General features: G+C 48.2%; 1 long non-coding RNA gene across 1 annotated transcript; it reads right to left on the bottom strand.

Annotated features, from left to right (window-relative positions):
* Positions 1-614: 614 nt before the first annotated feature.
* On the bottom strand, positions 615-9,415 carry LOC139597900 (uncharacterized). The gene is made up of 14 exons (XR_011681774.1): positions 9,365-9,415; positions 9,237-9,264; positions 8,982-9,149; positions 8,818-8,898; positions 7,657-8,740; positions 7,537-7,578; positions 7,341-7,454; positions 7,176-7,257; positions 5,990-7,098; positions 4,427-5,912; positions 4,305-4,345; positions 4,147-4,223; positions 2,513-2,606; positions 615-2,014 (listed from the first exon to the last, which is right to left on the bottom strand). It is a non-coding gene; the product is annotated as an uncharacterized lncRNA (long non-coding RNA).
* Positions 9,416-23,606: the final 14,191 nt, after the last annotated feature.

Below are 23,606 nucleotides of genomic sequence, written 5' to 3'. Positions count from 1 at the left end.
AGAAGAGAGAGAGAAAAGACAAGCAAAGAGAAGAGAGAGAAGCAAAGAGTTGGAAAAAATAGAGGGAGAGGAGAAAAGACAGAGAGAGAAGAGGAGGAGAACAGGGACAAAGACAGAAAGAAGAGAGGAGGAGAGAACAGAGACATAGGGAGAAGACAGACAAGACAGAAGGAGAGGAGACAGAGAGGAAAAGACAGAGAAGAAAATAAAACAGGAAGACAGAAAGACAGAGTGAGACAGGAAAAGGAGGGTGGGAGAACTGAAGAAGGACAGGAGTTGAGGAAAAGGAAAGTGGTTAGGATTAGAGTGAGAGTGAAAACTTAGGAGTGGGGTGAAAAAGGAAAAGACTAAGAGCAAAAAAAACACAAACCAAGGAAAAGGAGAACACAGAGAGAAAAAGAAGCAAGAAGACTGAGATTGAGATTGACAGTGATAAAGAAAACAGAAACAAGGGGTTAGAGATAGATGGAAGTTAAGTTAGAAATAGAACAGTAAAGTGAGGAGCAAAAGGAAGAAATACAGTGGAAAGAAATGACAGAACCACACCAAAAAAAGACAGGAGCCACGGTGGGGGAAGGAAGGGCAGGGGGTATCTTTATTAAGGGTGACTCAACTTTATTAAAAGAATGCTTTTATTTATACATCAGCAAATTACATGGAAACAGTGTATACAAATGCAAGTGCAGATAGATAGAATGCACAGACACACTGGTAAAAGTCTAATTTACATATAGAGCAATACAGCAAAATGCAGCAGTTAATGCAAATGCAATACAGAGCAGCAATACAGAGCAGCAATACAGAGCAGCAATACAGAGCAGCAATACAGAGCAGCAATACAGAGCAGCAATACAGAGCAGCAATACAGAGCAGCACAGCAAAATGCAGCAGGTAATGCAAATGCAATACAGAGCAATACCCATACTAACACAAAGCAATAACCTTTTTCTATTTTCATTAGATGTTGATTTATCGTTACAGGAAACCCAAAACAACAAAAGCACACAGAAAACAGCACTCATCTCCCATTAACACCCCCTTCAGCTTACACACAAACTCACCATCACTGCCATCACAACTGCTAAATTACTCCCCAGCAATCATTGGTCCTCAGGAACATGGTTCCCGGGAGCCTCCAAAAAATCCTCCTGCCTGACGAAAACCCCGGTCCCTGGACGGTCTGCGCCCAAACTTTGGTGATGAATGTTGCCTCGCAGACCGACCGGGACCCGGGAAAAAAAAAACCCAGCCGGGGGGAAAAAAAAAAAAACCCCCCGGCTGGGGATTTTTTATTCTAAATTTAAAAATTAGTTGAAAAACCTGAAAAGCAAAAGTCATACAAGGTTACAACCCTAGAACCCTTCAACACACACACACTTCCTTCAGCTTACACACAAACCCACACTGACTCACACCTCAACTGCTCTGCTAACCCCCGGCACGCATTTGCACCGCGCCTCGGGAACACGGTTCCCGGGAGCCTCCAAAAAAATCCTCCTGCCTGACGAAAACCCCGGTCCCTGGACGGTCTGCACCCAAACTTTGGTGATGAATGTTGCCTCACAGACCGACCGGGACCCGGGAAAAAAAAACCCAGCCGGGGGGAAAAAAAAAAAACCCCCCAGCTGGGGATTTTTTATTCTAAATTTAAAAATTAGTTGAAAAACCTGAAAAGCAAAAGTCATACAAGGTTACAACCCTTCAACACACACATACACACACACCTCCTTCAGCTTACACACAAACCCACCCTCGCTCACACCTCAACCTCTCTGCTAACCCCCGGCACACATTCGCACCGCGCCTCGGGAACGTGGTTCCCGGGAGCCTCCAAAAAATCCCCCTGCCTGACGAAAACCCCGGTCCCTGGACGGTCTGCGCCCAAACTTTGGTGATGAATGTTGCCTCGCAGACCGACCGGGACCCGGGAAAAAAAAAACCCAGCCGGGGGGAAAAAAAAAAAACCCCCCGGCTGGGGATTTTTTATTCTAAATTTAAAAATTAGTTGAAAAACCTGAAAAGCAAAAGTCATACAAGGTTACAACCCTAGAACCCTTCAACACACACACACTTCCTTCAGCTTACACACAAACCCACACTGACTCACACCTCAACCTCTCTGCTAACCCCCAGCACGCATTCACGCCGCTCCTCGGGAACGCGGTTCCCGGGAGCCTCCAAAAAAATCCTCCTGCCTGACGAAAACCCCGGTCCCTGGATGGTCTGTGCCCAAACTTTGGCGATGAACGTCGCCTCTCAGACCGACCGGGACCCAGGGAAAAAAAAACCCAGCCGGGGGGGAAAAAAAAAAAAAAACCCCAGCTGGGGATTTTTTATTCTAAATTTAAAAATGAATTACAAAACCTGAAAAGCAAAAGTCACATACACAAGGTTAAAACTAGTCAGCATGTACTCACACACACAGAGACAAGTAGACACAGACACACACAGTCATGTGCTCTCACACACACTCACACGCTCTTCCTGCTTACAGGCTCGCTATGGCCCTTACTCGAGACGCTGAAGAACGTGCTTCGATGCGTCTTCTGGCTGCCGCTCCTTGACGTCGAATGGTAGATTCTGGGGAAATCGGTAGCCTCGAGGACCTGTGAGATGACAGGAAGTGGTCAACGAGTGGCCGACAGCTAGGAACTTTCCCCGCTCTGGACCAATAAATTTTCTACCCAAAATCCCATAAAAGACAGATGAACAGTAAAGTTTTTACAACTGTTCTACCTAACTATGACTACATGCCAGGGCAGGGCAGCTCCAATCATAAGTGGTATAATATAAGTACATACAATATAAGCAAACGCATACAGTGCAAGTGTACATACAGTGTAAGCATATACAATATAAGCCGACACAGGTACACGCAATATAAGCATATACAATATAAGGATATACAATATAAGCCTATAGAATATAAGCCAACACAGGTACACACAATATAAGCATATACAATATAAGGATATACAATATAAGCCTATAGAATATAGGCCAACACAGGTACACACAATATAAGCATATACAATATAAGGATATACAATATAAGCCAACACAGGTACACACAATATAAGTATATACAATATAAGCCTATACAATATAAGCCAACACAGGTACACGCAATATAGGCACATACAATATAAGCCAACAAAGGTACATGCAATATAGGTACACACAATATAAGCCAACATAGGTACACGCAATATAAGCCAAGACTTGAGATAACTCTGTGGAAGATTAATTGTTGGGCCCCATACCCTTTGAGAAGATGGAACCTACAGAACAACTGCAGTCACTTGAGGAGGGTGTAAGACGCTCCCTCTAGAAGTCCAAGATAATGGCATGGAAAAAAAAGCACTACCAAAGCTGGTAGTGAGAAGGAAGATGGATGAGAAAATCTTGTAATCCTTCCTGTCTCAAAGAGTAAAAATGTAAAGATGCCAGAAAACGCTATATCTGGGAAGGAATGTGAGTAAAATACTGCCTATATGACACAAAATAGTGCCTGTAAAGCGTCAAGATGTAACAAAGGCCTATGACACGGAATAGACACAGACTACATAACACGGACGACACAACATAGACACGGATGGCATAACACAGAGACAAGAGTAAACTGCCTAGCGCTTTCAACTTATGGACCCGAGATTCGTAGCGCAAGATGAGCCAGAGGCCGATGATACCAAAGGAAAGAAAGCCCTATGACAATGGCACGTGATGATGAAATGTAACTCGTTAAAAGAAGTTAGTGCCGAAGCAGTTAAGAGGATGCTCGAGAGGCTCGGCGAGCCTAGAGAAGGAAGCCGACTGCCGGGTGACCGTGGCCGTAGCTCCGGACCTGAAGGCGAGCTCCTCGGGGGAAAGATCCGTGACGACGTCGAGTCGAGGAAGGCGGACGACGCAAAGTTCCCGAGAACGTGGAGATGGGTTGGAACTGCCCTGCCCGGCAAAGGCTCTGGCGAGGCTGAGGAGAAACCCTCTCCCTTTACTTCCAGAGAGCCTGTCCCGCTACAGACCTCTCCGCTAAGCTGACGTGAAATTGCCCCCTGTGATAGTAAAGGTTTTTCCCCTTCTCCCGACCGCTGGCCCCAACACTTAGCTTTTGGAAGAGGAGCGGACAAAATCCATCCTCGGTCGCACATGGACGTTGAGATGTTCTCCGCGTGTGCTTCGGTGTCGCCGTTTCTAAGCTTTGGCTAAGAGCCTCCTCAGGGTACCTAAGACAAAACAGAAAAGGTGACTATTGCCCTCAACAACAGTAATCCCCGGGACTCCTCCGCACCCCTGCCCCGGCTCACCTCAAATCTTTATTTGACTCCGGAGGCTGCCCAGAAGATACCTGCAAAGAGAAAAGGTACACACTTAGCATGCTGCTGTGTAATGCTCACCTATGGGTCAGCCTGCCTAAACCCCGACTCACCTGCCCTCCTCCGTTCCTTGGCGTGCCTAGGGCAGCGACAGCACCTGCAAAGAAACAAAGCAGAAAAGCATGCTGAGATACTGTGAAAACACAACCTCCCAAATCTGACAAGTATGCCACACCGATACCTTAGGCTCGCACCCACCTGGCACAGATATGCTCGGCTAGGATAGATTGCAAGCGGACCACCTAAAATAAAATAAAAAAAAAGAGATGCTTAAAGCTGCACCAGAAACTGAGACCTCAGCAATAACAATTGCTTCTGTACTGTAGTCAATGCTCACCTCGCCCACTTGGCCTTTGCTGCTCTCGGCCTTGACTTCCTGAAAAGAAAGACAAAGAACAATGCTGTAACAGCCACCATTTATGCTTCCTCTACAGAAACAAATACTGTCTCACCTGCTCGGGGGAATCCCCTCACCCGGGATGGGGCCCTCTGGCACGGATTTAATCCATCCAAATCTGAAAAAAAAGTTAGGACAAGAGTTAAACTGTTGCAGGATAACTTAAGAGCTCCAGATAGCTTGTGTCCATCTACAAATCCCATCTAGAGTCCAACTACACCCCACATTACAAACTTCAAGTCCCCGGGACTTCTCCTATTGCACCGGGCTATGCGGCAGGGCAGAGCAGCTCCGGCACAAATGTGTGCGGACACCCGTGACACGGGACGGGACAAACGACGGGGACGCGACACGGACAGAAATCTCCTGGCAAGGAAAATGGCTGCGAGGACTGAAAAGATGCAAAAGGAGATGACCGAGGTGAGACCGATGGTGAGCTGATGAGGCTCAGAGAAACCTGGACAAAAGAGATGCTAACTGAATGATTTATTCCAAGAACTGCAAAGATGGATGCCCAAGAATCATACAGCCAGAAGCCTCTACCTGCCCTCACGTTCCTTCGAGTCCTAGTCCGCCATAATGGATCCTGGCGGGGTATAGCTGTCCATACAGCTCAGAACAAGACCTGAAAAGACAGCTGATTGGATGCTTATAAAAAGAGATGAGGGTCTGATGCCTGTCTGAGCTCCCGAGTCAAAAGTTCTATGGCATGGGTGCCAGGCCAAGGAACGCTGAGAGCACAGATGCTAAGACTGGTGCCAAGGTTTCTGGTAGGCCCCTCAAAGGGCTAAGATAAAAGACATGAGACACCCAAACAAGACATAATGCACAACAGACAAGTGACACAATACACACCAGGACTGCTCTGCCCTGCTCACCTCAGCACTGTGATCAAAAGTGAGACTTTGCTTTTAGGGGGCCTAAGGGGCCACTTCTTGGCTACCCTCATCTCCAGAGCCAACTCAAAACCTCCCCCATCCCAGGAGTGCCGACCCAGCACCTCGCTTTCATCTCCTCTGTGGGTCGTGGCCCTCTACTTATCTCTCAGACATCCGGGGATGCCGGTCCGTGTCGGGTGCGAAGAAAGGCCGCCTCGCCAGCTGGGAAGTTGTGCTGTCACCGGGCTGTTGTCTCTTAGACAGCTATATTAAAGAAAACCAAACATCAACGCCTGACCTCGGCACCACATCGGCCAAAACCCCACAAGTCTGCTACTCACCATTCTCCTAAGAAGGCCTAGCACCTCCTAACCGTAACCCTCTGCCACAGATGTAATGCATTTGCACCTGAAAGAAAGTTAGAACATATGTCAAACACGTGCACGATTACTCAAAAGCTGCAAACACCTTAGGTCAATATAGGAATAGCATCTAGAGTCCAAGTACAGCCCACATTACAACTTTCAACTCCCTGAGGCTTCTCCTATTACACCAGGCTATGCGGCAGGGCAGAGCAGCTCCGGCACAAATGTGTGTGCTGACACCCGTGACACGGGACAGACGGGACACGACAAACAATGGGCACAGGACACGGACAGAAATCTCTAGGCAAGAAGGATGACTGCTAGGACTGAGAAGATGCCAAATGAGATGACTGAGGTAAGACAGACCGATGGAGAGCTGATAAGGCTCAGAGTGCCCTGGAGAAGGAAGATGCTAAACTGAATGTTTTAGTCCAAGAACTGCAAAGATGAATGCACAGGAGCCCTGCGGTCAGAAGCCTCTACCTGCCCTCACATTCTTACAAGTCCTAATCCACCATAATAGAACCTTGCAGGGTGCAGCTGTCCATACAGCTCAGAACAAGACCTGAAAAGACATGACTGGTTGCTTACAAAGAGTTGCAATTCTGATGCCTGTCTGAGCTCCCGAGTCAAAAGTTTTATGGCCTGGGTGCCAGGCTAAAGAAACGTGGAGATCATGGCTGCTAAGAATACTGCCGAGGTTTCTGATAGGCCCCTCAAAGGGCTAAGATAAAAGACATGAGACACCCAAACAAGACATAATGCACGGTAGACAAGTGACACAATACACACCAGGACTGCTCTGCCCTGTGCACCTCAGCACTGTGATCCAAAGTGAGACTTTCCTTTTAGGGGGCCTAAGGGGCCACTTCTTGGCTACCCTCATCTCCAGAGCCAACTCAAGACCTCCCCTCCCCGACCCCAGGAGTGCCGACCCAGCACCTCGCTTTCATCTCCTCTGTGGGTCGTGGCCCTCTACTTATCTCTCCGACATCTGGGGATGCCGGTCCGTGTCAGGTGCGAAGAAAGGCCGCCTCGTCGGGTGGGAAGTTCCTGCTGTCACCGGGCTGTTGTCTCTTAGACAGCTATATTAAAGAAAACCAAACATCAGTGCCTGATCTTGGCAGCCCATCGGCCAAAACCCCACAAGTCTGCTACTCACCCTTCTCCTAAGAAGGCCCGGCTCCTCGGGTCGCACGCTTCGGGCACGCTCGGAGGCCGACGCCCGTCCTCGGGGGGTACGCCTGGATTAAGAGGACAGGAGGTGATGTGGCGTTGCTGAAACCTGAGTGGACCCTCGGTCCTCCTCCCTACTTCCCTGACTCACCGCAACTCCTCGGCGGTTCCTGACTGCTACCCGGAAGACGGGGCTCTTCAGGGTGGAAAATTCGGTCCGTCGGCCGGTTGGGGACGGGAGCTTGGCGTGCTCCGAGTGGATTGCCTAAGGCACAAAAATGAGAATGGAGACTTAGACTTGCCCCCTTAGAATTCAGACCTCAGCAACAAGAAAGGCTACTGCTCACCTTGCTCTCTTGAGCTTGACTGCTGGGATCCAGCTATACTTCCTAAAAATAAAGGCAAAAAACAGCGCTGTAACAGGGTCACACTTGACACTCCCCCTGCACAGACAAATGGTGACTGACCTGCTTGTGGGAACCCCCTCACCCAGGATGGGGGGCTCTGCCATGGATACAATGCATCTGCACCTGAAAGAAAGTTAGAACATATGTCAAACACCTGCAGGATAACTCAAAAGCTACAAACACCTTAGGTCAATATAGGAATAGCATCTAGAGTCCAAGTACAGCCCACATTACAACTTTCAACTCCCCAGGGCTTGTCCTATTACACCAGGCTATGTGGCAGGGCAGAGCAGCTCCGGCACAAATACGTGCAGACACCCGTGACACAGGTAAGACGGGACGTGACAAACAATGGGCACACGACACAGACAGAAATCTCTGGGCAAGAAGGATGACTGCAAGGACTGAGAAGATGCCAAATGAGATGACTGAGGTGAGACCGATGGCAAGCTGACGAGGCTCAGAAAACACTGAAGGAAGAAGATGCTAACTGAATGATTTATTCCAAGAACTGAAAAAAATGGATGCCTGAGAATCATACAGCCAGAAGCCTCTACCTGCCCTCACGTTCCTTCGAGTCCAAGTCTGCCTTAATAGATCCTGGCGGGACATAGCTGTCCATACAGCTCAGAACAAGACCTGAAAAGACACCTGACCGGATGCCTCTAAAGAGAGAAGAGGGTCTGATGCCTGAGCTCCTGAAAGTTCTATGGCATTGGTGCCAGGCCAAGGAATGCAGAGATCACAGATGCTAACAATGATGCCAGGGTTTCTGACAGGCCCCTCCAAGGCCTAAGGTAAAAGACATGACATATGCAAACAACACATAATGCACAAAAGACAAGTGACACGATACACACCGGGACTGCTCTGCCCTGCATACCTCAGCACTGTGATGAAAAGTCAGGCTTTCCTTTTATGGAGCCTAAGGGTGTCCGCTCCATAGACACCCCCCACCTCCAAAGCGGACTCAAAAACCCCTCCCAGTGATTCCCAAACCAGCACCCTGCTTTCATCCCCTCTGTGGGTCGTGGCCCTCTACTTATCTCTCGGACATCTGGGGATGCCGGTCTCCGGTGCGAAGAAAGGCCGCTTCGTAAGCTGGGAAGGTCCTGCTGGCACCGGGCTGTTGTCTCTTAGACAGCTGCATTAAAGAAAACCAAACATCAGTGCCCGATCTTGGCAGCCCATCGGCCAAAACCCCACAAGTCTGCTACTCACCCTTCTCCTAAGAATGCTCAGCTGCTCGGGCCGCACGCTTCGGGCACGCTCGGAGACCGAGGCTGTCGTCACAGGGGGTGCCTGGGTTAAGAGGAGAGGAGGTGATTTGGCATGGCTGAAACCTGAGTGGAACCTGGCTCCTCCTCCCTACTTCCCCTACTCACCGCAACTCCTCGGCAGCTGCTGAAGGCCACCTGGATGGCACCTTTAAATAGAAGAGTTCAGGGTTTCATCGCCAGGTCCTGTAATGCATCCACAGGGCTCACACGTGCAGGGAACCCGGTGCATTGGCCGACTGGTGACGGGGGCTTGACAGGCTCCGAGTGGATTGCCTAAAGCACAAAAAAGAGAATGGAAGCTTAGAGCAGCACCAGAAACTGAGACTGGAGCAATAACAGCTACTTCTCTCCACTGCTCACCTTGACTGCTGGTATCCAGACTTAGTTCCTAAAAAGAAAGACAAAGAACAGAGCTGTAACAGAGTCACCACATACACTTCTGTTGCAGAGACAAATGGTGCCTCACCTGCTCGGGGGAAACCACTCACCCAGGATGGGGCCCTCTGGCACAGATTTAATCCATCTGAATCTGAAAAAAAAGTTAGGACAAGAGTCAAACTGTTGCAGGATAACTTAAGAGCTCCAGATAGCTTGTGTCCATCTAGGGTCCAACTACACCCCGCATTACAAACTTCAAGTCCCCGGGACTTCTCCTATTGCACCGGGCTATGCGGCAGGGCAGAGCAGCTCCGGCACAAATGTGTGCGGACACCCGTGACACGGGACGGGACGTGACAAACGACGGGGACGCGACACGGACAGAAATCTCCTGGCAAGGAAAATGGCTGCGAGGACTGAAAAGATGCAAAAGGAGATGACCGAGGTGAGACCGATGGTGAGCTGATGAGGCTCAGAGAAACCTGGACAAAAGAGATGCTAACTGAATGATTTATTCCAAGAACTGCAAAGATGGATGCCCAAGAATCATACAGCCAGAAGCCTCTACCTGCCCTCACGTTCCTTCGAGTCCTAGTCCGCCATAATGGATCCTGGCGGGACATAGCTGTCCATACAGCTCAGAACAAGACCTGAAAAGACACCTGACCGGATGCTTCTAAAGAGACACGAGAGTCTGATGCCTGTCTGAGCTCCTGAGTCGAAAGTTCTATGGCATTGGTGCCAGGCCAAGGAATGCAGAGATCACAGATGCTAACAATGATGCCAGGGTTTCTGACAGGCCCCTCCAAGGCCTAAGGTAAAAGACATGACATATCCAAACACACATAATACACAAAAGACAAGTGGCACGATACACACCGGGACTGCTCTGCCCTGCACACCTAGGCACTGTGATGAAAAGTCAGGCTTTCCTTTTATGGGGCCTAAGGGTGTCCGCTTCATGGACACCCCCATCTCCAAAGGGGACTCAAAAACCCCTCCCGGTGGGTCCCTACCCTGCGCCCCTCTTTCATCCCCTCTGTGGGTTGTAGCCCTCTACTTATCTCTCGGACATCTGGGGATGCACGTCCGTGTCAGGTGCAAAAGAAGGCAGCCTCAACATCTGGGAAGTTCCTGCTGGCACTGTTGTTCAACCACTCCCTGTTGTTTCTTAGTCGGCTACATGAAATAAATCCAAATATCAATGCATGATCTCTGCAGTACACTGGCCAAAACCCAACAATTCTGCTACTCACCGTTCTCCTAAGAATGCCCGGCTCCTGGGGCCGCACGCTTCGGCCAGGCTCCGAGGCTGATGCCATTGTCACGGGGTAAGCCTGGGTTAAAAGGAGACGAGGTCATGTGGCATTGCTGAAACCTGAGCGGACCCGAGCTCCACCTCCCTACTTCCCCTACTCACCGTGACTCCTGACTCCTCGGCCCGTGCCCAAGGCTACCCTGGTGACACCTTTAAATAGAAAAGGCAGAGGCTTCATCGACGAGTCCCGTGATTCTTCCGCAGGGCTCGGGAGAGCGGCGCACCCAGTGCGTCGGCCGGTTGGTGACTGGGGCTCGGCGTACTCCGAGTGGATTGCCTAAAGCGCAGAAACAGGAACGGATGCTTAGAGTTGCACCGGAAAGTGAGACTTGAGCAATAACAACTGCTTCTGGACGCTACTCAATGCTCACCTTGCCCACCTCATCTTGACTGCTGATATCCAGCTTTACCTCCTGAAAAGAAAAAGAACAGAGCTGTAACAAAGTCACACTTTACACTCCCCCTGCAGAGACAAACGGTGACTGACCTGCTCGGGGCAACCTCCTCACTCAGGATGGGTGGATGGATTTTGCCCTGGATTTTATCCTTCTGCATCTGAAAGAAAGTGAGGACAAAAGTCAAAGGGCTGTGGGATAACTTCACAGCTCCAAACATCTTCTTTCTATCTAGGAATATCATCTAGAGTCTGGCAACACCCCACAAACTGCAAGTCCCCGGGACTTGTCCTATTGCAGCAGGCTATGCGGCAGGGCAGGGCAGAGCAGCTCCGGCACAAATACGTGCAGACACCCGTGACACAGAACGTGACAAACAGGGGGACACCAAACACAACACATTATGCTTGCGGTGAGGGTCTCGAGGGGAAAAGGCAAAAGGGACCCAAAGACACACTAGGTAACACGGTACACCGGACAACACGACGTGGACCAGAACTGTTCTGCGCTGCCTGCCTGAAAGCTGCCATCAAAAGTAGAGCCTCTCCCTTTAGCTGTCCTAAGAGGCCCCTTGGAGAAGATTTCCTTTCCCTCTGCTAATTTTTAAATCTGTCCCAGGAACTCCCAACCCGCTACTCTCCCATCATCCCATCTCCAGGCCGTGGCCCTGACTTATCTTTTGGATGATCGGTGATGTGGGTCCGCGTTGCACCTGAAATGAGTCTGCCCCGGAGGGCCCCGTGATCGCCTGTTAGCCTCTCGGTCAGCTACAATAAAGAAAAACAAAACCAAAGTATGAGTACAGAGTTATGTGGGCCAAATCCCAGCGAGTCAGATACTTGCCCTCTCCTGAGTGTGCCTGGCTCCTTCAGGCTCCAGCTTCATCCTGATTCCAAGGCTGTGCCCATTATTATGAGTGGCACCTGGGTAAGAGAAAGGCAAATTGAAATAGCATTCCTGTGAGTGCAGTGGGTGACCTTGTGTGCTGTAAGACATGTGAATGCCTCTGCCTTCTGAAAAGCCTTGGGGTGGGGGGGGGCCTCAAATAATCACCCTTTCTCACCCTGCTGCCTTCAAAACCACCCCCCTCAACAATGACTCCTAACTGGATACCTGCTCAGCCTCCCTCTCCTAGTCACAATCCTCAACTCACCTGAAGCCTCAATCTCAAACATTTTCTTTGACACTGGGCAGATCCCTCTTGTGACATGATGAATCTGCTGAAAAGTGTTGTAGTTGACACAACCTGGAGCCTCTGGAAGCTGCGCTCTTCCTAAAAAAAAAATACAAAACAAAATACGAACAAAACCAGAAATTACAAATGCACTTTACCACCCCTAAACACAAAACCCAAAATTGTGAACTTAAATACTCCCTGTTCTATTCTATGCTGTTTTCTTCACAATATCTTCAAAGCCTCTGTTGCTTTAGATGCCCAGAAACACCTGCTGAAAACAAGCTGAGATAAGCTGAAAGAGCCTCTTCTCTGAAATGAGAGGAAAGCTCTTATCCTAGCACAGCCCAGAGAGGGAATGAACCCCCTCAGCAAAAGCTGGGGTTAATATACCCCTGATGGTGCCCGCCTCTCGTTCCCATGGCACCCAGGAAAAGGGAGGGGGCGAATCCCACCGGGCATAAAAGCCCTCAGAGAAGCTACAGCTGTTTGGCCCCTCTGACTCAAATTCAAGGGGAGCAAAGGGCTTGTTATAGAAGAAAACTCTTCAGAAAAATAACAGTGCTTTCTTTTTTGCAACAACTACTTGGAGTAAAAGGGCAGAAAACTGGTAAGAAATATAACTTTCTGTTTAGGCAGCATAACTAGATAAATTGGGTAATTTGCTGTTACCTTACGTATAATTATTCCTTAGTGGCTGCTAAGTAGTACTTCACATGTGACTAAGTCCAGTGGAGAAGAATGCTTATGATATGAATAGTCTAAGTCTCCTTGGGACCTCTAATTAGGCCTATCTACATTATAAGTACAAATAAGAAAAATAAAAGCTTCCCAGGCAGTGTAAGGGTTAAGTGTATGCCAGGCTCACCCTGCTCTGAGGTACTTGGTCCTACGGCACAGAAAGAAGGGCCCTGAAATGTAGTTTTAAACCCTTAAAATGCTGAAAAAGGCAGAGCTTCCTTCCAGTGCACCCCTTAAACAGAGGAAATGGGGCAGTTACTTCTACTGAAACTAATACAATGGTAAATAAATAGCTTCTGCCCTTTAATTTATTCTCCTTAAGTACTGGGAAAAGAGGGGTTTTCATCACTTTAAATCTCTCCAGTGATGAAAAAAGAGGGATTTTTCCCTCAGTTCAAACTCTTATAGAGGGATAGCTGGGCTTCTCCCTCAATTTAGGCCTCAGGACAACAAAAAGGGGCCAGCTACCCTAAATTCAAACCCATAAGAAACATTTTCAATATTTTTCCTTTCTACTTAAAATAATAATAGAAAATGAGGACTCCCTGTCAATTAACACCCCTGACAGCATAGAAAAGGCAGGGATTCTTTCAACTGAGACCATTAAAATTGCAGGGGAAGCAGAGTCCCTCCCAGTTTGAACACAAAAAATAAAGGAAAAGGAAGCTTTTTGCCTTTTTTCTAAACCCTTTTTCTCCTAATAACCCCTCTCCTTTCTGGCAGTGCTGTGGAGGGTCTGGGGGCTCTGGGGAGGGACTGACACAGTAAAAGGGGAAAGTCGAAAGCTCTCTCCTGGAACCCCACATGCTGCCTGGCCTGCTTGGATGCTGACCCTTGGCAAAAGGGCTCTTCCCTTGGCGTTTTCTCAAAGTGATGCTCCGTGCCGAGGTGGGTCTGGCTGCTCCCTAGTCCGTGCTGGATGCTCCGACCGTAGTTCCTGGAGGGACCCTTGGGATGCCCCCGTTAGCCCCTCTGGACTAGCGACTCCCTGTGCGGGTGTGCCTGGGTAACCCTCTGAAAGCAGCTGGGCACACGGGGGGCTGCTAGACCTTGGAGTGGGCTTGAGGTGAAGAAAGGTCCTGTGAGGAGTTCCTTCCCCTACACAGCCCTTCGTCTGCCCCTTAAACCATGGGCTGCCAGACTTTCCTTTCTAAGGAAATTAACCGTCTTTCCTCTATGTGTGCCCGTGGCCGAAACTGCGATTCGGCCTCCAAAACCGCAGAGAACGATTTCTCACGGACTGCGGCTGCTGACGCCGAGAACTCTCGCCGCCCTTGGAGTGCCACGTGCCTCCTGTGAACGGACGTCGACACGCAGCGGGGGTGAGTTTGGCTTTACGGGGAAGAGGGCCGGCGCAGGATTTCTCCAGGAGCAAAGCTGCCTCCGCCGAGAACTCGGGCTGCCCTGGCAGTGCCGAGCACCTCCTGCAAACTGGCATCGGGAGACGCGGGGGGTGAGTTTTTCTGTGCAGAAGTTCTCCCAGACCAAAGCTGAGAGCATCTAACCCTAACCACAACAGCTTAGCTGGGTCTAAAACTTACAACCTTCGGACTGGCAGCGTGGGACCCAACCCGCTGTGCCGCCGCTGGCCCCTTGCTCAAGCATTCTGCTGCAGTCCTAAAACTCTGCCTTTTTGGAGGGTGTTTTCTCTGACCCTGACCATAATCTTCCAAATATGCTAAAGACTCATAAAATGGCTTTGAAAAAGCCCCAACAATACCCTAAGTAGTCCCAGAAAAGTCCCTTCCAAAATCCCCTAAATACCTTTAAAAGTCCTGGAAAAAAAAACTCAAAAAGACATGCTCAGTCTCCAAACTCTACCTCTTGCTGTCTAGCCCACAGATGTCGTCCCTACCTTTTTGCAGTGGGTCTGTTGTCCTCTGAGGGTTCTGTCCTTGTCCTGGTGTGTGAGGGTTGCTGTCTGGTCTCGCTGTTAGGGTTGCTATGTTGTGCTGCTGTTGGGGGAAAAGGCTGTTTTTAGGGGGGCTGCTTAGGCTGAGGTTAGGGCTGGGGTGAGGGGTGGTACAGCTGTACCCTGTACCCCTGATCTCCACTGGACTGTCCAGCCCTCAAGCCCTCTCCCTTTACCCCTCAACTGGTCCCTCTGCCCCCCCAGCCCTCAGCTCCTGTGTGTCACCCTTAACCCCTCTCCTTTGCCCCTCAGCCCCCAGCTTCTCTGTGTCACCCTACAGCTGCCCCTGCCACCCTCAGCATCTCTGTGTGTCACCTGCTGTCCCCTCTCCCTGTTCCTCCCTCAGCTCCCAGCCTCTGTCACCCTCAAGCCCCCACAGTGCCCCTCAAGCTGCCCCTCAGCCTCCATGTGTTGTGCCATGAAAAACCCTAAAAAAACCTAAAAATTCCCTGAAAACCTCCTAATCTTCAAAATGTCCTAAAAACCCCATGAAAACCTAAAAACAGCCTCAGAATGCTGTTAGAATACACTGGAAATATCCTACTTTTAAAAAAACCCTAAAAATCCCCAAAGAATGTTTAGAAATCCCTAAATATACCCTAAATAGTCCAAAAAGAGCTCAAAAAATACCCCAAAAATCCTTAAAATGCCCTGATAAGACCCTAAAAAAACCTAAAAATTTCCTCAAAAACCCTAAAAGTACCCTAGCCCTAAAAAGTCCTCCACATACCCTCAATAGTCCTAAAAAACCCCCAAGAACACCCAAATCCCCCCCCAAACAATTCTTAAAAGTACTAAGAAAGCCCTTAAAATACCCTAACAAAATCTTTTAAAAGCCCTGAAAAAGCCCTAAAAGTATCCTAAACATTACCAGAAAATTCCTGGAAAACTCCTCCAAAAAAGCCCTAAAATATCCTTTTAAAGCCATGAGAAAAACCCTAAAAAAAACCCTAAAAAACTGCTCAGCACCCAACTCCTACCTGTCACTCTCTAGACCACAAACATCATTGCTACCTTTTTATTAGGGTTGCTGCCTGCAGCTGCTGGGAGAGTTCTGGGGCTGTCCCAGCATTGGGGTTATTGCCTTGTGCTGCTGTTGGGGAAAACTGGGGTCCTAGGGGTGCTCTTTAGGGTGACCTTGGGGTTAGCTTGAGGGCTGCTGCACCTGTACCCTAACCCTACCTGGTACCCTGTGTCCTTTGTACCCCTAACCCTCAGTGTGAGCTCTCCATCTGTCAAGCCTCCCCCTCCTTGCCCCTCAGCCCGCAATGTCTGCGTGCCACCCCGAGACCTCTGACATTGTCCCTTGGCGCCCTGGCCCCCACCGTGCGCTCTCCACCTGGTTAGGGGTGGTGTGAGGGGTGGTTCACCTGTCACCCTCAAGCAGCCCCCACTTTGCCCCTCAAGGCATCTGCTTCCCCTCACCCTCTTCTTGTCACCCTCAAGTTCCCCGCTCCCAGCCTCTCAGCATCTCTGTGCCACCCTGGAGCCCCCCAGTTGCTCCTAAAGCCCCCTTCTGCCTCTCAGCTCCCCCCATCCTCTGTGTCACCCTCCAGCCCCCTCCCCTCAGCCCCCAGCCCCTTGTGACACCCTGCAGCCCACAGACGTTGTCCCTGCCTGTCTCGCTTGGGTGTTGTCCTGCTGCGAGAGCCGCGCCGTCCTCCGAGGGTTCGGGCTCCTGCGTGCTGCTGCAGGGGACTCACGGGTGGGCGGTGGGTGAAGTAACGGATGGAGCGGGAAGTGTGGTGGGACGGGTTAAGGGCGGGCTGGAAAATAGAGTAGGGTTAGGGGCGGAGAAGGGGACGCAGCAGCAGGGGGCTGAGGTGAGGAGGTGAGTGTTAGGAGGAAGCGTAACTCCATAATTCCAAGACCGAGTCTGCAGCCAACGAGAACTCTGAGTGACCTGGGAGCGGTGAACGTCTTTGGCAAACTGATGTAAGGAAATTGGGGTGATGAATTTTGTTTCCCTTGGAAAAGGGATGGCATTTGTGTCCATGGGCCTGCACCCTGCCCAGGACCTTTGATCTCCAAACATCGCAGGTGTGACAGGGGGTTGGAAATTTTACTCGGGGTAGAAACCAATTTTGGATTTAGCTGAAGTCTGCTGGTGAAACTTGTGTAGTCTGTTAATTGGTGTGCTTGCAAAAAGGCCTGCAGAGAGAACAAAGGAAGTTCGAGGCTACTGCTGGAAAAAGAGAATCTGGGTTACAACTGAGTGCACAGCCTCGTCCCTGTGTGAGTAAAAGTTTGAGGTTTTGCTGGCAGTGTCACCGAGTGCTGAGGGGTCCCCTGGTCAATAGGGCAACTTGTGAGGGTTTGCTTCGGGCTTTGCTTGTGAAAGGTGTGAGAAAAGCAAGCAGCTCTGAACCAGATGAGCCCCCTCGTGCCTGTTGAAGTGTTGCATAAATCAAAGATAAACCTCAAGGTCCCTTCCCACCCAAACCATTCCGTGATTCTTTGCCCTGGAGGCAAGGGTGCACCTGTCACCCCATTTCTCTTCACAGAGCAAAGCAAGGCACAATTCTTCCCAAGAATATTTCTGGGATTCACATTCTCTGAACCTCAGAGGAAGGAAAAACAATTCTTATCTCATTTTCTGTGCCTGTCTTTGTGCCGAAGTAGAATGCAATGTGGAGATTGTTCACCCAAAGTGATGGTGTTTTGTTTCCTTGGCCTGTCAGGGCCAAGTGTGTGTATGTGTCAGGACTGTTGGGTGACAGTCACGAGTAGTGTGTGGTGTGTGCGGGGTTGAGTACTTGGCAGATTCAGTTTAGATGTAATGTAATATAGTATAATAAAGTAATTAGCCTTCTGATAAGGCAGAATGCAGATTGGAAATATTTGCACATATGATATTAAAGGACACGTGAACCACCTTTCTGTGAGACAAAGACACAAGACTTGGCCCATCCCTAACTTAGGACACAGCTAAAAAATAATATATAATTTTTAATCTATTTTTGAATAACTCTCTAAAACTAATGGCAGATGATATAGCTATTTTATCTGGCAAGCTTCCGTGCAAAATTTCCTGCTGATGCTGGCTCAGACGGATGGAGATTTGGGAGGAGGGGGAAGAACCAAGTGCCACAGGGTTTTATTGGATAAGCCTTGAAAGGTTTCTGCAAGCTTCTATTGCAAGGTTGATGAACCTTGTGTTTGTTAACTTCAGTTTTGCTCAGTGTTTTAACCCTGCTGTATCTCCTGTGGTCCAGATGACACATTTACACATCGTTAGAAAATTCAGTGGGATGCTCTTCAAACAACATGTGACTTTGCACCAGTGAGGGCAGAAACTTGATGGTTTTACCTCAATCTATAGTTTTTCAATATTGCTATAGAAAGTGCTTTTCTGTGAAATGTCTACTTTGGTTAGATCATGCAAATTGAGTGCTGGCTACTTCCATAAGTTGAAGAGTAAGAATAACTCAGGAATGTTTCATCATTTGTCTCTGCACTGGTCAGAAATGGTAATTTGAACTCCAATCTGTAGAAATTTAGCAAAAGAAGTTGGACACTTGGAGGATAAAAATAGAAAAAAATGCTTTGGAAGGATTTTTCCTTGCTAGTGAGTGAGTTTCTACCTGTACGAGCATCAGGGGGTAGCACGGTCGGGACGGACGGAGACGAGAGATCTCTGAAGCCAGGTCGTGGAACTTGGGGTTTATTGCAAAGGGCCTGGGTGCAGGGGCCTGCTGGGAGCTGCCAGCCACAGCTCAGAGCAGGCCTGAGAGAAGAGAGGGGTTGAGAGGATGAGAGGGTAAGAGCATAAAAAGGTAAGAGACCAAAAGCATAGGAGAGTAAAAAGGGGTAAGCGAGTAAAAGGTCAAGAGAGTGAAGTTCCCATTACAATACAATAAATCATCTTCTGTGTTGAATATTCTACTTCTCACTAACCAATCTAGTACAATACACAAATCCTATAGCATTTCCATACGGCCTATAAGAATCACTACATTACCATACCGTGTTACATTTTAAACCCTAAAAGCTCCTCTTTGGACCCCTTCTGCCAAGCTGGCAGGGTCTGCTCGGCCCCTTGGAGCTGTCTGCAGGCAGAGGGTGTTGTTTCATCAAAGGGGATTACCTTCAGCTGGCCACACCATTGTTTTCCTGTTGTTCAGTAACTGAGGGATCTCAAAGCTCGCTTTCATTTCAATCTTGCTTATAGAAATATTACCTCATCCCTTCCCGTTTGTCCCCCCATTCATTCGCGGCTGCACCCCCAGCCCCTGTGCCGGCTCCGGCCCGGTCCGTCTGTCCCGGTCCGTCTGTCCCGGTCCGTCTGTCCCGGTTCCGGCCGCCTGGCCCGCGGCCGCTCCGCTGGCCGTGCCGGCGGAAGGGGCGGGGGGTCCGTCCCGCCGTGTGCACCGTGGGTACCGCGCTGACCGCACCGAGGGGGGGTCCCGTCTGTCCCATCCCCGGCTGCCCTGGCTCTGCTCGGCTCCCGCCGCTGCAGCCGGGGTCAGTCGCCGGCTGTCTCTGCCGGATCAGCCGCCGTGAGCCATGTGGGGCCGATCCACGCTCCAGCTCGGTCTGCACCGGAACAGCCCCTGGGGCGATCCCCGGCTGCAGACCCCGCCTTTGGAGGACCGAGACTCTGAGCTGTGCCGAGCGCCTCGGGCGATCCCGGCTGCAGACCCCGCCTTTGGAGCATCCAGACCTGGAGCTGTGCCGAGCCCCTCGGGTGATTCCCCCTGCAGACCCCGCCTTTGGAACACCCAGACCCTGAGCTGTGCCGAGCCCCTCGGGCGATTCCCCCTGCAGACCCCGCCTTTGGAGCACCCGGACCCGGAGCTGTGCCGAGTTCCCACGTCCCGCCCTGAGCTCCGTTTTCTTGGTAACCACAACTCCGGCTGCTCAGCGGAACTCTCTAAAGGGATCACTTTATGGAAACACTAAAAGTTCAGGTAAAAGAAAGCCCTCTCCTGATTCTTCCTAAAAATACGGGAGAAAAGCTATAGAAGATAAAAATCCAAAAAGAATGGGATAAAGGGATTGGTCTATTTCCATTAAAAGAGCTTCCCATAGGAGGGGGCGGACCAGGGTTTGTAAATGCTCCTTTGACTTCGTCTGAGGTCTGAAATTTTAAGAAATAAATAAAAGGGATATTTGGAGGATCCCATAGGCATAGCTGAACAATTAGACCAATTTTTAGGTCCAAACATTTATATTTGAGAAGAGATGAGGTCTGTAATGAAAATAATATTTTTCTCAGGAAGAAAGGCAATTAATCAGAGCAGCTGAAATAAAAGCTTAGGAAAAAAGATAATCTTTGGGGACCCTCAGAGAAGACAAAATGCCAGCTGTACCTCCTGAGTGGGGTAAAAATAATGAGGGGAGTAAACACGTGAATAATTATCGTAATTACATAATCAAAGGAATAAATGAGACAGCATATCAAAGGCGAAATGCAGGGAAAAAAAGAGTTTTTAAGGGACAGCTTTTAGAGGGGAAAGAAGAAACTTCAGCTAAATAGATAAACAAACTTAAGAGAAATAGGAAAATGGTCCTAAGTAAGTGGAAGATCTGAAAATCTTTAAAGAGATGGGATCAGAGGAGGAATAGGGAGGTCATAAGTCTAATTTTTTTGGGGGGACAAATACCATCTGGAGCCTGTGATAACTTTAAAAGTGGGTCCCCAAGAAGAAGAATTGGAATTTGTAATAGACACAGGGGCAGAGAGAACCTGCCTGTTAAATATTCAAAAAAGTTATAGTGTGAGCAAACATATAGTGAAAGTAACGGGGCAAAAAGAGAAAGTTTTACATTTCTGCTCATTAAATATGTAGTAATTGAGGGAAGAAACTAGAATTTGGATGGGAGATGTCTTATTGGTCCCAGGGGCAGGTAGCAATTTATTGGGAAGAGTCTTACAAGTGCAATTAAGAATAGGAGTTATATCAGAAAATGGGAAAATGACAGCTAGAGTTTTAAAATTAGGTGAAGAGGATGAAGAAAAAAAATCAACAAAGAAGTTTGGGCTGGAGAAGGAAATAGGGGAGGATTAAATATTGACCCCATAAGGGTTACAATTGAGAGAGAAGATTGTCCCATACATGTACGTCAGTATCCTGTATCTTTAGAATGACGGGAAGATTTGAAGCCGGTAATAGAAGGACTAATAAAGGATGGGGCATTAGAACCTTGTATGTTTCCTCATAATATCCCTTTTCCCCCAGTAAAGTCTGATGGGAGTTATAGACTAGTATAAGATTAAATGGAGGTTAATAAAAGAACTCAGACTCACTACCCAGTGGTAAAATATCTTAGACACTTAATAAATAAAAGTAGCTAGAAAACCAACCATGAGAAAATTGCAAGAATTTTATTCATTCTCCCTCCCTCTTCAAAGAGAGAGATCAGAAAATTACCTAGATTATTGAAATATTATAGATTATAGATTGAGGGGTACGCACAAGTAGCAAAATTCGTGTATGAAAAAAATTGACAGAAGGAGATGATGTAAAACAGACCAAAGAAGATATTGTTAAATTAAAAGAGTTAAGTTAAAACTAGCCTAAGTACCAGCTTTAAGCTTACCTTTGTTAGAAAAATCCTTTATCATTTATACATAAATACAGAAAATGGAGTAGCTCATAAAATTTTAATTCAAGAGTAAGGAAGAGTAAAAAAATATCTAGTAGCTTATATATCAAAGATGTTAGACTCAGTAAGCCACAGCTAGCCAGTAGGTATTTAACAGCTACTGCAATCCTAGTAAAATAAAGTTGTAAGCCTACTTTTGGAAGTAATTTAGTTAGGTTCACTTCGTACCGTCTGAGGTGTGTTGAATCAAAAAAAAAAAAAAAAAAAAAAACCAAAAAAACAGGTAAGAAGAGAAGAAAGAGAGAAGTGTTGAAGTAGGGAGGTGGTTATCAAACTCTGAGATGTTAGAATGTGAAGTGATGACATCTTGGTGCTAGAAGAGAGCAGAAGTGTGAATGCGGGGTTTTTGCACGAAAGGCAGGGAAGTGTCTTAACACACAGTTGTTAGGAGGTTATTCAATGCTGAACTGAGGTCCAGAAAGGGTTTAGCAGAATGGGCTCTCCTTGACTTGAAGGGAAAAGAGGATAAGTTGACTAGAGAAAGGAAAAGAATGTCAGGAGCACGTGGGGACGCCAGGTTTGGGGTTGTCAAGGTTGGGAGGTGTCTGACCGCTCCCTACGAGCGGCGGGGTCTCGGAGGCTGCGGCAGGGACCGATCCATGGAGGTGACCCGGTGGCGGTGCTGGCAGCAGAGGACACACGGGTTTGCCGGCCAGGAGCGGGCTGGCTCCGTGGCGGAACTGCCGGGGTGGCTCCCAGACTGTCGGGGTCCCGAGTCGAGGATGGCTGCGTCGGCCCCAGTAAGTGGGCCGAGACAGAGAAGGAAAGAGAAAGAGAGAGAAGAAGAGAGAGAGGGGGCAAAAGGGACCCAAGGCTGCCCCCAGGGTCCCCATGCCCCTGGCTGCTCTCCCCTGCTCCGGCCCTGCAGCGAAGTGGCAGCACGGCATTGACAACAAGGCTGTGAAAAGAGCGGGAGGGGGGCTAGCACTAAAAGATAAAATCAAAGCAGAGATTGCTGACTCTCCAAACCTCACAAAGTGGTTTGTTTTTCTTAAGTAAGAAGGTTTTTGGTCTTTTCTTTTGTGTGTTTTGTTTTACTGTTAAAAAGAAGTTTTTTGGTTTTTGTTTTTTTTTCCTGAAGAATGGGTTTGTAAGGCTAAAACAATTAAATGCTGCCCAAAAAGTAAAAAGCAATAGATGTGATACATCTCGTGTTAAAATTGGTCTAGCTTTTCTTATTTAACTAACTGTAACTCACAAAAAGAAGAATTTGCCTCTGCAGTTATTAGCACAGCTGGATAGAAGAAGAAGAGGCTGCTGTGGAAAAAGCTTTTAGCTAAACCCAGAAAGTTTGGAAGAAAAGTGAATGGTAAAAGTTAATGCAGTATTATCTTACTTTTATTACTATGCTATTAAGAAGTCCTATCCAGGTACTACCGAAGCAACAATCAGAACCATGGAAAAAGGGTGAATTCATGCCAGCAGAATCTAAGGACTATCACATTTAAACCGGGTGATACCAAACTGACTTTCCAATGGGGACTGAGTGGTAATAGTTTGGAAAAAGCCAAATGATCCAAGAAATGTACAAAGAATAACACTGAATTCAGAAGTAAGACAATGCTTATACCACTGGTTTCAAGCACTGCCTGAATAAAACATCTCCTTAGGGGAGAAATACTCCAGATAGAAGGATGAAGACTGTTTTTGTGTTCTGACCTTAGCCTGAGAATTGTACAGGGGAGAAGGGGAATTACCATTTCCATCAGTAAACTTTATTTGATTCATTCCAATAGTGGACATGCTAGCTGGGTTATAAGTAAATGCTTGAATTGTGAGAATAATTAGTATTGTAGTTCACAACATTTATGCTCTTATTGCAAAAAGTGTTCAAGTAATAACTTAGCTTTGTGGATGGGAATTATTAGTGCCTGGTGAATGAGAGATACCTGAAGAACGGTAAGAGACCACAGTTAAAGGGTGTCCAAACCAATTTGCCTGGAAATTAGTTAAGAGAAAGTGACAAGGAAATAGAGGGCAAGACCAGATTGGCCTCTGTATTTTGCCACCGAGAAGATCAAATACACCTGCTGTGGGTTGCAACCTCACAGGCCTGGGAGGTGGGAGTACAAGGCATACTGGACCTCTGTTATTCCTGCTTCTGGCACTCATTTGTTCTCTTTTCCCTTTCGGGATACCAGCAAGATTGTGTCACAAATGCTGCAGAAAGCATCACGTGGAAAGAAACCAAAGTTCCTCTTTA

Source organism: Agelaius tricolor, unplaced genomic scaffold (assembly GCF_023055355.1).
Source record: "Agelaius tricolor isolate 1412-34295 unplaced genomic scaffold, bAgeTri1.0.p SCAF_18, whole genome shotgun sequence".
Lineage (NCBI taxonomy): Eukaryota > Metazoa > Chordata > Aves > Passeriformes > Icteridae > Agelaius > Agelaius tricolor.
Note: the sequence above shows the minus strand (reverse complement) of the source record. Positions and strands in the feature narration are given on the sequence as shown.